The following is a 17790-nucleotide window of genomic DNA, read 5'->3' on the forward strand; positions in this document are numbered from 1 at the left end:
TGTGGATGCGTGTGCGGGGGTGCGTGTGTGTGCATCCAGCGCTGCCCGCCGCGGGGGCGGGCGATACTCCCGTGTCTGGCTCGCTCTCTCTTTGTGCGCGGCCAAGGGCTCTCTTGGCAGCTCCGCCGAAGAGACACGGGTCCCCCGGCCTTGTCGCGGGGCGCTGTGCAGTGGCAGGGCTCGGTGTGCCCCCCCGGGCTGCACGGGGCGTGCCGATGAAGGACAGGGGGAGGCAGCGGTGCTTGAGGGGTCGTGGTTTGTCACAACATACGGAGTGGAGCCCCTCGCCCCGCGTTGCATCCTCTTGCAAAAAGAAAAGTGACCCTTATAGCTCCCGCCCCCCTCCCACCCCCAGCTCCCGGCTGAAATAGAGGTGGGCAGGCGCAGGGGGCTGTGGTTTGGGGCCCCAGGGGTCTGCCGGCTGCGCCGAGAATGGGGCCGGGGGCCAAGTGCGTGGCGGTGTGGTTCGGTCCCAAGTGAGGTTGGAGCCTTCTGGCACCTCCCGCAGGGGAGCTCCGAGGGTCCCTCTGGTCCCCAGCCCAAGCAGGCAGTGGGGTGAGCCGTGGAAAGGCAGCTCCACACTAACTTGGCTTGCCACCGAGACGAGGCAGGAGCAGTAAGGCAAGCCAGGAAACAGAAGCAATCTTGGAAGGGATGGTTGTGTGCAAAGGAAAAGAGTAAAAACGATGGAGATATATATATTGAGCTTTCTGCAATTCAATTCCAGCTGTCAGACAGTTGCTCTCCAGCCAGAGGAGTAACTATGACATGTTAAAACTCACCTTCTATCTACAGTGTTAATCGTTATAAATATCTCCTGAACACAGCTGGCAGTTCAGTAGTACTAGATGTAGAGTACGGCTGTTTCCATTCAAGTGAGTGAAGATCTGTCATAGGAACAAAACAATACACTCAGTAAAAATGACATCCCTGTATGTGGCTGGCTTTCAACATTTGAATTGTTAATCCATGAAGTTTGCTTTTGACTGCCTTCTTTGCCATTCCCTCACTTTCTGTTCTCAGAAGTGCAACCTCTGCCAGTGGTGTTGCAATGCTGAAACTGTGATAGATGCTGAAGCTTGGCTGTGAACTGGCACAAACTGTAATGTTTTTCATTTTTCTGTTGACTTGAAGAGAAATAGGACTAAGCACTTAGTGTGCTTGACAGCCGCAGTGACAACTTGCATGAAACAAATGGTGACATCCCTTTGCTGTGTTCTCGATGGCAACTTTTCAGCAAAGAACCTGGGCTTGTTTTCCTTAATTTTTATTTCTTCTTTAAACAGAGTACCCCAAAAGGTCTTTTCAGGCCAGGAATGACCAGTTCCTGTTTCTCTCATAGTTCCCTCAGTTCTCCTCCATATAATTCACAGCTCAGACCAACAGGGCTGTACTCACGTGATTGTTCAATTAACCTAATAACCTCAGCCAGCACCACACTGGGGATGCACGCCTGCCCCACAGCACCACGGGCATGGTTTCAGACAGTTTCTGACTGACTGGCTTTACCAGAAGCTGGGAATAATTGCCCTGGGGGTTAAATCTACCAGTTGTCTCAGGCTGATTATTCAAACATCATTTCAGGCTTGGTTAAACCTGTTTTTGCCCACTTCTAAGGACCCACAAAAGTTGGAAATCACACGGTTCATTCACTCACCTACTGTCCTGTGCTGAGCCTGGCGCTCAACCTGGCTAAGTCATGCCCAGTGCCCACCTTCCCCTTTTGCCTGTGGCTTTGAGCAAAAAGCTATTTTTCAACCTTTTGCTCAAATTTATCAGCTCTTTGAAATCCTTCACAGGTAAGCTAACAAGAAAACCTGAAAGTTTAAAAACCTTGCACCCAGAAAAGTAATAGATACAAGAATTGTCAAAATTATATTATGTGGTTTTAAGTATTAATAGAAAGTGTTGAGGGGAGGTGGTCTTACATCCAGTGTAAAACTTGTTGTGAGAGAGGTATGCCATGGAGTTACTATTTTTGCTGTTGCCATTAACTCATCTCAAGAGCGTAGCTGAAGTTTTCTTTATATTCCACTAAAACAGCTTGGTGTTCAGAATGTAACTTAAAACCTGTGGGGAAACCCTAACAGCTCAAGTACTTCTCTAGTCACTGTTAGCAAGCTGGAGTTTTTTTTTTGTAACCAAATATATATTGATATTGCTCCTGTACTGATGCATCTATGCACTGGTAGTTGGTACTACACCAGGAAGTTTTCTATGACTGAACTTACTCAAAGTTTCAAAAGCACAGTATAACTCTGTTTCATTCATGCAGTGATCATGGATTTATAGTCACAAGTTCCTAGAACAGCAGCAGTTTGCTGCCGTAGCTGTTCACACCTGGCTGTCATCAGCTGCACCTCCCTTAAGAGGCGGGTGAACCTCACCCTGGTGCCAGTTTGACTGGGCTGTCATGTGTCCACCCACTGCAACCCCATGGAGACTTGGAGTTTCAGCAATGACATCCTTCTGTATTTTCAGTCTCCCGACCATATGCCTCTCTGCCTTCCTTCCCTGTTAGTCATAAAACCCAGGCAGAAGAGGTCTGAAGGTTTTAAGTGTAATCCCGACCTTGGCGCTCATTTCCATGGTGCCACTGTTTCTCCACATCTGCGCTCTGGGAGTGATAACCCATCCACACACAGCTCACAGAGATGGTGTGAAAATTAACTGCTGTTTGTAAGGCACTTTCGCAGAAATGTGTGTGGCAATTGGCCCTCTTGAGGATTCTTATACATCTGGTAATTCAAGTGTAACTGGTTGAACGTAATAGTCTGCTTCCAAAGGTTATTGCAGCACACCTTTTTTGCAAAGTAAAACAGGGTGAGATAAAGGTTAGTGACTTAAAAGCAGAGCAAATTTTTATTGGCTTTTCTCGTCCATTTCTGTGGAAAATATTTTAAAATGAATGTTATTTTGTATCAAATGTTTCCACGATGGATTTTCATAATAAGTTAAAGGAGCTCAAAAGGTATATGCCTTAGTAGTATGAATAAGGAAGAGGACCAGTGAAGCCCAGCTGCTTCATCTTCATTTACTTGACCTTGGTTCTGATTTGTTGACTTATGAACTTTATATACTAGTCAAGTTCATGAATTCTCTTGCAAGACAGAAATTACAGGGTGTCAGTCCTCTCGCTTCTGTGGTACTGAGTACACCTCACAGATTCCTGAATGACACTCCTGGCTGGCCACTGACCATCTGTGTTTTTCCTGAAGGAAATAAAAGGTCTTGGTCATATGACTGTCCAAACTTAAGCATTCAAGGAAACAAATAAAATAATAAGTGTCTTCAGCATGGTGAGAAGGTGTTGTAATTTAGCCACAGTCATACGTACACAATTAGGTTGTAAGCAGATAACTTTCAGTATTGTTTTTTCTTCTCATAATCATATGGTGAAAACTATCTATCCCGGATCCTGAGTTTAATTTGATCTTTGTAGAACCTCTGCTTTGCCTGACAGTGTGCTAAGAAATTGCTCTGCATGATCTAGGAGCTGTTCTCAATTACAGGTATTTTCCACATTTTCTGTACAGTAAGTTTTTATCATGGTCCTTGTACTGCTGAAGAGTTCTTTCATGCTTCATTTTCTTTTCTTATTTTTTGTTTAGCAACAGGCGGGATCTGAAACTTTTGTTCACTTGACTGATGTTAGCTCAGAGACATCACAGAGTTTTGTTGGACCTTGGCATTTCAGTCCTATGAAAAGCAAGAACAAAAGTTTTCCTCTAAGTGCAGAATCACAGGGTTAGATTCATGGTATTCACTGAGTGAGTACTGTGACCTGCAAGTTTTTATTTCTATTGTTAAAGGCAATTATTTTCTAAAAGCAGTCATCATACCTTAAGTATTTGATGTGTGTGTTTTACAAATAGTACACAAGATAACTGGAAGAGATAAGGGGAGGAAAGAGATTCCTGTCCCATTTTCTCTGCAGGTTTGTTTATTTCATCAATTTATTTCTTCCTTTTTTTTTGTATGGTCTGCCCTATTGTTTTCCACTGTCATCTTCAATAAAGCGAGTGTTTTTGATCAGTGTGGACAGTCAGGCATAAAAAAATCTCTAACATTTTTTGAAAACAGGAACATAAACATATAGCAGTGATCAAATATCCAAATGTACATGAAGACTTTACTTCTCATCTAGTCCAGTGGAAGCTTTCTTGCATCACCAGTGCTATAGTTTGAAAGCTTGATTGTTCAGTCCTGTCACCTAAGAACAGCTGCATCTCCACGAAAGAAATAGGCAAGAAAGGTCTCCAAGATATAATAATTTTCTACTGCAGTTTTTTTCAAAATATGTTTAAAGTTGACAGCAACTGGTTTTAGTAATTTGAAATTTCACTGTTGATCCTCATGGGGTTAAGGCTGGAGAAAAACAAAACCACTAATGATTTCGTATTGATGATTCGAATGAAATAAAGTGAAATTAAATGAAGCAACTGAAGCCATACAATGAGACACACCATGAGATGTGTGGATGGTGTGCCTGGGGAGCTGGAAGACCCTTATTGCTGCCAGCAGCCAGATTAAAGATAAGAGTGATGCTAAGGTGACTACAGTCCTGTTAGCCCTTATGCAACACCCACAGTCTTTGTAATTTCTTTGTTACACCGATACTCCTCATTTACATATAAATTGTCTTGCACCTCCCTCCCTATTAGGCATGGAGGGTGGGTTGCCCGAAGCAACCAAGGTAAAAAAGGAGAGGGAGCTGCGCTGTGTGGGACTTCAGGACATCAAAGACACCCGTTGGCTGGATCCAGCGCCAGTGATCTCTCTCACTCTCCCTTCTATCTCTTTTCTTTTTCTTTCTCTTCCCCTTTGCCCCCATTCACTTTTATTCCTCTTTCTCATATCATGTTGCAAATACCATACAGTCATTTGCTAACAGTGTCCCTTCATGCAAGTAACCATTTGTAAGTTTTCCTTCAAATAAAATTGTTACTTATTAAAGGAACACCAGTGTTGTTTTAGCGCATCTGTAGCCAAAGGTATTTTCCCATCTGAGTCACTTTCCTACCCCTTTAGTGTTGGGAAGTCCTAAGGGATGCCCAGTAAGTGGGCAGGGAAAGCAGGGAAATAACCTCTTAGCTGTAAGCCAAGATAGGTTTGAGCAGTACCAAGGCAACAGCTGCCTAGGAAAGGCCAGAGCTTTACTGCTACCCTGTTTGAAGTTGTTATCTCCCCCTTCTCTGTCTCAAATTAAAAAACAGAGCTTCCAGTATGCCTGTGCTGAATCCACACATGTATTTTGCAGGTGAAAATTTCCACGTGGTCAAGGACTGTGGTTTACAAGCTGTAAACTACACTTAATAGGTTCTTCAGTAGTGACTGCAAATAGTTGCTGTTATATTTTATAAATATGTAAAGGTGTGTAATATATAAATATTAATAGCACACAAATATGAAATTATGCTTATTTATAAATATATATACATATATAATAGCAATGATATATGTTATATAATTTTATTTTGAAATTCTGTTCTACACTATTATTAAATATATAATATATTAACATGGCATATACCTAACATTACTATTATTACTATTATTATTGTTGATGTTGATGTTGTTGTTGCTATTAAACATGTTCTGATCTGTAGTCAGATGAGAGAGAAAAGAGAGGTCTTGCACAGAAGGTGTCTGACTTATGGAGTGAGGAAGCTATGGTTCTGCTGCAATCTGTCCTATCCAGTGTTTTCCTGAATGATACAGTGAAAGAAACCACACACTTTTCTCTGTATTGTACTTGTGCAGAGCATGAGGGCAGAAATTTTTTGGTCTCTTTTTCTTTTTGGTGAACAAAAATTGCTCTGCAAAGGGAAGGGAGTAACTTTGTTCTATGGCTGATGTGGATGGGACAGGGAACAATTTTTGGCAGGAGGGAAGGTCAGGGCTAGGTATCAAAACATGCTTATTGGCCAGTGTAATATGGGAATAGAGGGATGTCAGTGGCATAAAGAGGAAAACACTGTGATGACATGAAAACATTTCTCAATTGGCATATCTTCAGCTTTGTCTTGTTGGAGTGCTGATATCTGATATGATGGTGCAGAAAAGGGCTGGAATGGTGAGAAGACTCCTCTGTTTTGTTGAACCACACACTGGCATAGCATTTATACTTTGTCTGGGCTACAGCAGGTACTTCCATGCAGTTGTGTGTAGCAAGTTAATAGAATGAGAGAGCTCAAAAATTAAGAAAAGATTATTTTTTGGTATGCTTGGTGTTGCAGTGTAGCTTTTCTGTTTGTCTCTCCTTAAACCTGAAGTCACAGACTCCTGTCACATACTCCTGGTATCTTTGAAGTCTAAGTGTGGGGGGACAGGGTGTATTTATGTTGCAAGTGTTCTCCCAAAGCTGTAGAGAAAACCCTCATCACCCTGTGATAGTTTGCAAAATCTGCTGCAACACACCATAAGGAGCCAGCATATTTTAGCTGGTAACACTCCAAATGTCATAGCTTGGAATTTGCAAAATATTGCAGGATGGGAAAAAAAATAATGAACTATTCTCAAAATGTAGAAACTAGCACTTTTTTTTTTTTTTTTTTTTTAATCTGTCAGATTTTGATCCTTGCTGTTGAGCCAGCTTTGTACAGAAGATGTCCAGCTACTCATGCAGGGGAATGTTTTCTGTTTTCCATCATGTGGATTGTCCCCTATGGCAGTCTGCAGTCATACCAGGCCATGCCACTCGACACTCTAAAGTTAAATATTTGCTCAGATTTTGTTGTAACTGAAAGCTCTTTATAGAGTCTTTATTTTTCCATGTTTAACAAGGAAAATGAGTATTTCCTGTTCAAAATTTAGATTTCATGCTGTCTTTTTTTTAAGCTTTGTTAGGGGGAAGAATGATGTCTGGTTTCTTTTCTTTAACTTTCTGATCTGTAACTATAAAAACAAGGGTGTGCTTTTAAAAACTGAGCTCTTACAGTGCCAGTGTTAATTTTTTTAAACCCAGGAGGCAAACATTTATTGTGTAACCAGTAAATTTCAATTGAAACTGTTCCGTAAAGTGGTTGGCATAGTCTGTGCCAGATATGCGTATCCTAGCAATTTTGCCAGACTTGATGAGTGCTGATGACTTAATTTCAAACCACTGAAGTTTAACATTTCCATCTCCGATTTCCAAAAGTACTATTACTACAACTATTGTGGAAATAAGCAAGATAAAAAGAAGTGTTGTGTTTTGTGCTTGTAACAATAATATTATTATAATAAGTTTATTATTAACTATCCACTGTCAGGTGGATATTTTCCAGATTTTGTAGATTTCAAGTTGCATTTCAACATAGATTCTCTTTACAAGATTAAAATTAGTGCATCCAAGCCAAGACATGCAAATAAACCTCATGCAAGTAACTTGTGTCCATAACCTTTTTCTAAATCCTGTTTTCTGAACACAGCTTTGTTTCATAGCACTGTACAGCTAGGAACCCCATAAATGACAAATTTTCTCTGAACTCAATATTATGAATTAAACAAGCATTGTAGTATTCCACCCATTTTGTCTGACCTGCTGTTTGGCATCAGCCTGAAAATCAGGTAGAGTGCCAAGTGTTTGCTGAACAGGCAGTGTGATTTGATTGAAATATTGGTGACAAAGATTTTTTGGCTGGGTCAGGTATTCTGTTTTCACAAATATATCTTGATTTGGGGAACAGAAGTTTCTTATTGTGGGGATACGTGAAGAAGGCCATTACATTCTTTATATATAGAAGAAAATTATATATGAAATATGTATGAACACAGAAGGTAGATTTTTTTTTTCTCCTTTGTCTCACCATGAATAGTCTAAGGGCTCATTCCTGTAACATATTGGACATTATCGTACTATGCAGCAAAATACAGGTCAGTTAAACTCTCAGAAACAGAACTAATCAATTAATGCTTGCAGGTTTTACTAGATAATTAAGTTCTAAACATTTTATTCCTGTTTAGTTTTTTTCTCCCCCTGAATAGTCTGCCCTTCAGTTAGCTTTTTTCTGCTGGTTCAATAACCTACTCTGAAGTAATGAGACTGATTTCAGTGTAGCAATGTACAGGAGCCTTTCTTAGCAAGGCGTTCACATGTATGGAAGAAAAAAGGTAGCCTTGCAGAGGGAAAAAAAAAAAGTACATTTGGATTTACCATTTGTTTTTGACCATAAGAGAATACATTATACTGAGCATTGCAAATGTCATGTTTTGGAACAGATCCACGATATAGTGGAGCATTACTGAAATACAGCAGCAGGCAATTTATACGGAGGTTGGTTATTCACCCAGCCTTTTATTTGCAAGTAACATTCTGCTCTTAAATTGAGCTCTCTTCAATATGCTGCATCTGCTTTAACATGCTGTATTTGCTGTATGCATTTGAACAGAATGATAAAGATGGCCAAAATTTATTTTGGTCTAGCCAGGAGTCAAAGAAAAATAACAACAGATCCATATATCAAAGATATGCATGATTAACCATTGCATTTTGTATTTGTGTGTGTTAACATTCAGTATTTCCTGTTGGATAGTTAACTCTGTAAAGCTACTAAGTGACCTCTTTCCAGTCAGGCATCTCTAAAACTGTGTCACCTCTGCTGACCTCCTAGATACTGATTAAACAGTTTGGCTGTGTTTGATTAGCTTGGTTTACACACCATTTAACTGGAGCAGGAGTATTTATATGGGATAATACTGTAAAGATGGGGGAGATAAAAACCTGGAATTACTTCAGCAGGCTTTATGAAACAAAGAGGTATGGATCCATCATGTATGTGTGTATTCTAAAGGCTCAGGACTGGCCCTGTGGGATCAATGGTTGTTTTTTTCCTGGTGGAGGAGAAGTTGCTCCTTCACTGGAAGGCACTGGTTTCTGTTATTGCTGCAGTTCCCCTTGTGGCTCTGCCCTGATGTTGGTGCCCTGTCTGCAGCTGTAAGATCCATGTGGGGCATGAGGGGTATGCCTTTCAGCAAGGTGAGAGCACAGCAAATTGCTCTGTGTTTTACTTCATTACTGTTGATGCACTACCACTGTCCCAGTACAGTGAAAAAGCAGAAAGTCTGAGTGAGCACATGTAGACATCAGCTTTTCGGTCTCTTTCCTTGCCTACCTCCACCTGTGAATTTCACAACTTGCCTATATTGTGCTATGTTAGAAGATAAGTTTGTTTGTTCCTTCCAGCATAGCTGGGGTAAATTTGTAAATTAGGTTATGTCTGGCCTTTTATCAAATGCCCTTTATTCCACAACGAATGGCCACTGAGCAGTGACCTTTGTTAATGCGTGTCAGTCTTTTTTTTCTCACTTCAGCTGGGGTTTGCGTGTTATTTTTTTTTCTTTTACTTGTTGGAGACTGTAGCTCTTCAGAAAAAATTAGTGACCAGGCTACCCATCATTTTTTGAAAGGAACTTCTCAGTAAGACAGAGGAGCATCTGCATATGGTCTTGAGACTCCTATGAGGAGGAAGGAACTGGAGCCTGCTTAAATGAAACTCTGCGCTGGCCCCCACAGATGTTATTATCAAGGTTTGGGGACTGGCTTGGCAAGTCAATAGAAAGGCTTTCAGGACACACAGGGTTGCCTTGATGGTACTACACAGATCTTTTCATATAATTAGGGCAGTTTTTGGTAGTCTTAATATGGGGTGAGAGGTGATAGGTGGGAACATCTTGGCTGTGCAGAGGGCTTTTGTGTGGAGGAGCCTAACATTCCTCTGGGGTTTTTGTGGGTTGTCAGATTTATACACTGCAGTTTATAGGTGCAATATATGAGTTTCCTGTGGTCTTGCACATTTTGTCCAGAGCTGGTATCCCAGGAAAAGTGTTTCTGGTACTGGGTTGAGCAGAGGTCTGCAGTACTGGTTGATGTAAAAACCTCCTCACAGCCAACCAGCAACTGGGAGGGTTGGACCCTGACTCTTGTAATGATTTCACCCCAGCCAACCCTCACACAGACACTTGCTCACTCCCCCATCAGCAGGATCAGGGGGAGAATCATAAGGATAGAAACTGCAAAAACTCGTGCGTTGAGATAAAGGTGGTTTAATAGGGAAAACAAAAGCAGCGCATACAAGGAAAGCAAAACAAGGAATTATTTCACTGCTTTCCACAGGCAGGCAGGTGTTCAGCCATCTCCAGAAAAGCAGGGCCCCATCATGTGTAATGCCTACTTGGGAAGACAAATGCCATCAATCCAAATGTTCCTCCCTTTCTCCTTCTTCCCCCCACTTTTATGTACTGAGCATGATGTCACATAGTCTGGACTACCCCATTGATCCCTTGGGGTCCCCTGTCCCATCTGTGTCTCCTCCCAGCCTCTCAGGCACCACCAACTTCCTCCCCAGCATGGAAGTACAAACAGCAGAGAAGGCCTTGGCTCTGTGTAAGCCCTGCTCAGCAATACATTTTGGCAGTGGGCAGGGCTAGTACAACAGACACATACACCAGCTTAAAGGAAGAAGTGTAATTTACTACAGTTCAACACAGCAAAGAGTGACAAAAGGATGAGCTAAGCAATGCACTTAATCATTACTACAAAAGATTACCTATAGTGATTAAGAAAGATACATTACTGATTACCCTAGTACTTTACTGACATCCAGATCCACACATCAGATGGGGAGCCCTGGTCACAGTGAAGGACCGGAGAGCCACTCCTGGTAACTGGGAAATCCTACATGGTGTGTCCACTTGTCAGCGAGGTTTCCATTTTTGCTGTGAGACAGGCTGGTTTTTATACTGTGGATACAACAAGCTTACATACCATCTAGTGTGGAAACATCTGGTTTCATCCTCCTCTTGGGTTCTACCCAAGGCCTGGCCAGGGCTCAAGGAGGAACCAAGGAAGTTGGCTTTGACCATATACCTCCAAATGAGGCCAGATGCCTGATTTCATGGCCTTTTCCGGTCTCTAAACACAGAAAGATAAATTCATTCTTATCACACTACATATTCCGCTAATGATGGGATACAAATATCATAATGCTAATGATGATGAATATTTTGCTAATGAGCGGATACAAATATCATATAACATTTGTTATAGGTTCATTGAGAGGTCAGCTTTGGCTCAGGGCCTGTTCTTCAGGCCTCAGTACTTCACAGTAACAAAACTGTCTCTATATTATCAACCCTGTGTTCAGCACAAATCCAGAAGACAGCCCCTTACCAGCCACTGTGAAAAAAATTAACTCCACCTGGCCCAGAACCAGCACAGGCCCCATGACTTATGCTAGAGCCCTCTGTCAGAGAGGTCCTACTCATGCATCAAGGAAGAATCGCTGTTACCATTGCATAATGCTTTTGTGAGAATTAATGCCTTGTCCCCAAGGCATGAGGTATATTGTTGAAGTTTTATTGAAAGTCAAGTAAATTAAGTTATATAGGTCGTTTTCACCTGCTTGATTCACCTTTCTTCTCTACTTAATGACCACTTTGAAGGACTCTCACTGCCATCAGCAGTCTGGCAATTTCCCCTTGTGACTGTTGTTCAAGTGTGATCCTTTCTGGTTGCATTTGTGGTAAATCCTGCGCTACTTTTAATTATACTTTGCTTGTACAAGATACTTTCTCAAAAATAAGTGTATCACTTCTGCTGAATGTATAATTATACTATAAGGAATTGAGAATTCAGGAGGATGTCAAAGTAAAATTTCTGCTAATGTGACACACTATTGGAAAAACAATGCCTTGGTTTTGTTGTGTGTGATGTATTTTTTTTTCCTGGTTTCTGTCAGAGGACTGACAAAAGAAAGAGACATTACCATTTTTCACATGGTTTGACCCATTAGATAATTAGGTAGAAAATAGTTGAGTAGGCAACAAATTGAATTGCTTTTACGTTTCCAAGATGCTTAAGATAGAAAATTGAAAAGACAGCACTAGGTATACATGCTGCATATATAATAATGTTACTGCCAAGGAAATTTAATTCAGTCTCCAGTGATGGGTTTGGGCAGATGTTTTGCATTCAGCTAGAGATAAGGTAATACATGCAGTGCAGTCTTAAGTAAGTAGGAACAGAATGAAACCGATATTCTGCATTAGTTGTGTATTATTTATTTTACCTGATAGAAGTGTAGAGCAGACACCTGATACTCACACCATCTGCCTGGTATCAGAAGAGTAGGGAGATGCTGTCTGGGCTTTCTGTATAGGAGTTGCCTGAGCAAAGCTTTTATTTTGTAAACCACTCCTTTGCTCATATTTTTCTCGATAATTTGCTTTCTCTGCTAAGGCTATAGTTCTGGCATTAAAAACCAAGGTTTGCATTTAGTAGTTGACTGGAATATGCAATGGTCCCAGTATTTTATATCAAGACAATGAAAAACAGCAGTTATCAGCTGCTGAAAGAAACCAGTATTTCTGTGCTCTGAGGGCAGGAAACTGCAGGAAGACAGTCTTCATAGACTGACAGAATCATAGAATATGTAGGTTGGAAGGGACCCTCCAGGGTAAGTCCAAATCCTGGCGCTGTGCAAGACACCCTCAAGGGTCACACCGTGTCCCTGAGCATTGTCCAAATACATCTTGAACTCTGTCAGTTTGGTGCTCTGACCACTTCCCTGGGGAACCTCTTCCAGTGCCCAAACAGCCCCTGGATGAAAAACCTTTTTTCTAATATCCAACCTAAACCTCCCCTGACTCAGCTTCATGTTTTTTTACTTGAGTCCTGTCACTGGTCACCACAGAGAATAACTCCTGTTCCCCTCCCAAGGAAGCTGTCACTGCAGTGAGGTCTCCCCTCAGTCTCCTCTTCTCCAGGCTGAACAGACCAAGTGACCTCAGCCACTCCTCACACGGCTTCCCCCCAAGGCCCTTCTCCATCCTCATGGCCCTCCTTGGACACTCCTGAACACCCTAATGTCTTTTTTGTGTTGTGGCACCCAGAGCTGTCCCCAGCACTCGAGGTGAGGCTGCCCCAGCTCAGAGCAGAGCAGGACAATCCCCTCCCTTGCCCGGCTGTGATGCTGGGCCTGATGCACCCCAGGACACCGGGGCCCTCCTGCCTGCCAGGGCACTGCTGGCTCAAGTTTTGGGGTAGTTCATTATTACAGTATACTGTGGAGGGGAAAAAGCCTCAAGTTTTGAAAATCTACTATGCTTGAGAACTCTGAATAATATGTATGAGTAATATCCTCAAAGAAAGAATGAGAGAAGAATGAAAACAACTCAAAAAATACTAAAAAGTTTCCAGCCCCTCAAGTTGGAGCTAATCTGATGGAAGAAACTGTCCAGTGCACCAGATAATCAGGTGATTACATGCCACAGTGGTGTTTAGGTAGAACTTTAAAACTGAGTTTTCCTCAAAAGCCATGTGGCTCAGGACTGGTGCTTCCTAATGGAGCTTACTGTATTTTGGTATACATTTTTCAAGAGAAAACCAAATTTTAAATCAGATTATATGGACAGGAGATTATACTTCCCCTTGGAATGGTTCCGTTTTGTCTTGATTCTGCTCATTGTCCAACCAGCTAGCCCTGTGGTGGAAATGAGACACAAAAAACCCTTCCCCACAGGCAGGGTTAAAGCAGTAGTATTTTCCTGCTAAAAGGAGAGAACGATATTCAGCAGTGTCTTTTTGAGGCTGGTGTCTTATAGCCTAATACCTGTCTTATACCTTGAGTAGAAAGGGGCTGAAGCTAAACAGCAAAAATTAAAAATGGGCAATGTAAGGGCTACCTGGACCTGCCTGATGCTTTTCAGGAAATTCAGGTTGATGTGTGTAGTGTATTTGAACCTTATGCACTCTGCTGCACTTGAAGCATGCACCAGGTTTGTCCATGCAAAGCAATATGCCTGCATTTTGCTGGCAGAAAGTTATTTTGCTCTTTCTTATGGGATGCAGCTGTTTGTTATGCTAGAGGAGTACACAGTAACTAGGTGGACAGTTGTGGCAAGACAATATTTGTTCTGACAAAATCCTGCTTTATTTTGTTTTGGTTTGTGTTCATAAAGGTTGCTGATGTGCATGCTGGGGATTGAGTGGGCTGTGAGTGGGAAGTCTGAGACTGCTGGAGAGAGCAGTTTTTCAGGAACTGCTGAGAATAAAACCCTTGGCCTGTCTGGTTGCCAGCTTGTGTTTCACAGTTAACAAAGAATGTTATCTAGAAACTGCCATAAAGGGCAATCTTGGTTTTTCTGTCATGAGGATGGTTTGAGAAGGTTTAAAAGGATTGTGAATTTAATTTTGCAGGCATCTATGCATGCCAAGCTCACGAAGATAGCTCCCAACTCTCCTTCTATGCTGCACAGCAAGGAGAACACATGCTGCTCCAGCTGTTGCACCTGACCAAAATCCCCTCTGCTTTCAAGACTGTGCAGGCTATCATGCTAGTGAGTTACATCTTACTTGTTCACCTTAGTGGCAAAGGAATTTAGTGTTCCATTAATGGGAAGGTACAAGGAAGATCAAGTAAGCGCCCTCACTGTGCATCTCTCAGGATCTGGCATATGGCTGTCAACTTGGAATGACACTTGGCAGTGATTTACATGGCAGCAGCATGTGCCATGAAGGTGCAGGGTCTGAAAGAAGCTGATGAAATTGAATCATGCTGGAAACTTTCACATTTCCTTCTACCAGTCCCTCTGGATGGATCTAGATGGCTCAAATATTTCTGCATGCTGTTACCCTGTATGGTAAAACATAAATGTTTTAATGTTTAATGTATAAATGTTGACAACAAATAGCAGTCAGATGCTATGAGGAGGAATTAAGAAAGTTCTAGGCATATGTGACCTTTGCTGAAACTAGCAGTGAGTATTTGATTTAAACATCTGGGTTAAGAGTTAATAATTTCTTAATAGAAATTTTTAAAGTTGGTCTTTAAATTTCTGTGGAAGCACTTGTTAAAGCAGAGACAGGTGACAGTGCTGCTCTATTTCATTGAGAAGCTAAGTGCAGTGGTTTAGACATTACCACTTGTCTCCTTTATGAACATCTGTTTTAATATATATATGTTTTTGGGGCATTTTCTTAGCCTTTTGCTTACATTCATTTTTTAAATCAGTCTTTTCCTAATGTTAACTGCTGGTGCCATAGACTTTGCACATTACTGGCTTTACAAATATTCCATAGGTAAACAAAGTGAACTGGCTATTTGTAAAGCATGAAGCTAATAAATACAGCCACATTACTGGATGCTGCCCAGCGGTGGCTGTGGTTCAGATTTGCACCATGTTTGAGTGATAAGCATTTGCAGCCACCCAGGTGAGCAGGGTCAGTCTCACCAAGCACCATCTGCCTACTGGCAAGGTAGTTTCCAATGCTCTCACCTGTTGCCACTGGCCTGAGTGATCTCCATGCACTGGAGAGCAATGCCAGAGTGGGTTTCTTCTGCATGTCTTGTATCTTCACATGGTTGGCTCAAGTATCACTTCTAGTTACTGGCACAAAATGGTGCCTTTGTCACAGAGGCTATTCTCCTTCCCCGTGCCCTGCACTGTCTATCTTGCCTAGTCTATAGGACTGGACTCTGGATGAGAACAACCAGAAGATTTATGTTTAAAAAAAAAAATAATTAATGGCTAGTTGCCAAATACAGTGCTCTTTCAACTTTTTTCTACATAGCTCTTTCAATAGCTATGAAATGTTTAACTTGCACAGCTGTGCTGCAGAGAGAGGAATCTTTAGACTGCCTTTTTCCTATCTACCATCTTCCAAAACTGTACAGCCAAGAGATTTTAATTTCTTACCTCTTTGTCCTTGGCAGATTTATCCTTGTATTGCACAGCTACTCTAAACACAGACCTTTTAAAATGCTGTGAGAGGCTTTATTTTTGTTTGCATCTCTTTTAGAAGTATTCCTGAGTCCATTTGTTCCAGTCTGGCAGACAGAAAGTAGGCTAAATTTCTCTTCATGTCCCTCAGCGTTTTACTTGCTTTAGCAACCATGGGAATAGACTCCTCTGTAATGTGGTGTGGTACAGCTTGAAATGAAACCTGGTTTTAACAAAGGTTGGACACACTTCCTTTTTTGAGGGCCAAACTGAAGGACTTCATGTTTTTAACTGATCTAAAAGCAGTTTCATGAAAGACATTTAAAGGGAGAACAGAGCTGTACAGTTTTGTCTCATGCTGCTGTTTGGCCTTACGAAACCGTGGAGCTTGCCTTCTGCAAATCTAATTTGGGTTGCTCAGACTTCTCAGATGTCCTGTGTTTTGTAAAGCCTTTGAGTGCTTTGTTTCTGTGCTATTTTTTCTGTGGACATCGGCAGTTACATGCTGCAAAGAGGAAAAGTTACAGAAGTGCCAGCATTCATGCCTCATCAGAAGCAGCATTTCAGTACTTACATTTCTGCTCTAATGAAATTAGGTTACATGTTAAAAGGCAGTTGTAGAAAGATCATCTTGTCCACAGTGTAGATGACACAAGAAGCAACGTGTATGTCTGTCCTACGAGACTTAAATGCGTTCACCTGTTGTGTGTGGCAGAATTTCTGTTCTGCAGAATGCTGCAGGAAAGTGTGGGTCAGAAATTGTGTCCAGCCTTCTGTCTAGCCAGGACACAGGGGCATGTTGTCCCTCCCAGGACAGTAAGTAAAATGTACTCTTCCATTTAGCACACCAGCAAAGTCCCCACATAGGGGGCTGCTTTGGTAAGGTTTGGCTCACAGCATTGTCCTTGGCTTTGTACACATCATGGGAGTGTGGCTGGAGATGCCAGCTTGCTCAGACCCTTCAATGTACTCTCATACAAATGCTGTTGAAACCTTAGACTGCACTGACAGCATCAGAAGGGTCTGGAGGTTGAACAGGGGACATTCCTCAGTGGTAATACTCAATCAGCACTTCCATCTTTCTCTCTGGTGCCAACATGCACCTTTTACTTGCAGCTGAGCAGGTGGAAGTGTGTGTGTATGTGTGTGAACATATAACAGGAACCGCCATTGAGATCTGGAGGATTCTGTTTTCTCCTGACTTGTAAGTAGCACAGTGGCTGCTGAGATACCTGCAGGTAAAGGTGAAATACTGTCAGTGCAACAGAAGGTGAAATTCAGCTCAAGACCCAGATGTGGTGTTAGGCAAAGGGTAATTGTCCCTCTGGCTTTATGAGGTTGCTCCAGCATTGACAATTCGCAGAAGGGTTAGAGTATGTCATGCCTTGGCAAATTCAGAAGTGCTGCTATCTAGAGAGATGTGACATTATCACTGCTGGGTATATGGTGGTAGTAATTTTCATTGCTGTCCCCCCCACCTGTATCTCACTGGTAACACTTTGCAACTAGAAGGAACCAGCCTTGTTTTCAGATGCCTCAAGAGTGATGCAAAGCATCAATACAGGAATTCCCAGTAGAGATTTTTCTGTTTTGGACTCAACATGCTAGTAAATAATCAGGAGTTTTGACTGAGACAACTCTTTCTGGGAGGAGATGAAACTGTCTAAGTGCATTTCCAGTGAAATTCAATTGGAAAAATGTCAGCAGAAATTAAAGAAAACTGGTCAGGGCAGTTCAGTATACTTACATCCTGTATAAATGTCAGCATGTTCTTTTTCACCCTTTCTCCTTTTTATTTTGGGTTCTAATTTCTAAGTCAGACCCTGTGTCATTCCTCACTATAATTCCAAAATAGCTCTTTTAGGTTCTGTTTTATTTCTTCAAACAAGACATGTCCAGATGTCTGCTGTGTGTAAGAGATCTGACAGGTTTTAAATGCAAATATACTTCATGACACAGTTGAATGAATGAATGAATATTTAATCTGTGCATGTCCTTGCAGAAAATGTTTTCAAAGATTAAATTAATAATTAGTATGTTAGAAAGCTCTGTGTTACCCACAGGGAGAGGAGAGGAGACTCGAGGAGA

The 17790-nt window shown here is 41.7% G+C and overlaps 1 protein-coding gene across 1 annotated transcript in view; it reads left to right on the forward strand.

Annotated features, from left to right (window-relative positions):
• KIAA1958 (KIAA1958 ortholog) overlaps positions 1–17790 on the forward strand; it is a 53332-nt gene that overhangs the window by 247 nt on the left and 35295 nt on the right. The gene's annotated exons all lie outside the window — the stretch shown is intronic.

Source organism: Parus major, chromosome Z, assembly GCF_001522545.3.
Source record: "Parus major isolate Abel chromosome Z, Parus_major1.1, whole genome shotgun sequence".
NCBI classification, from domain to species: Eukaryota; Metazoa; Chordata; class Aves; order Passeriformes; family Paridae; genus Parus; species Parus major.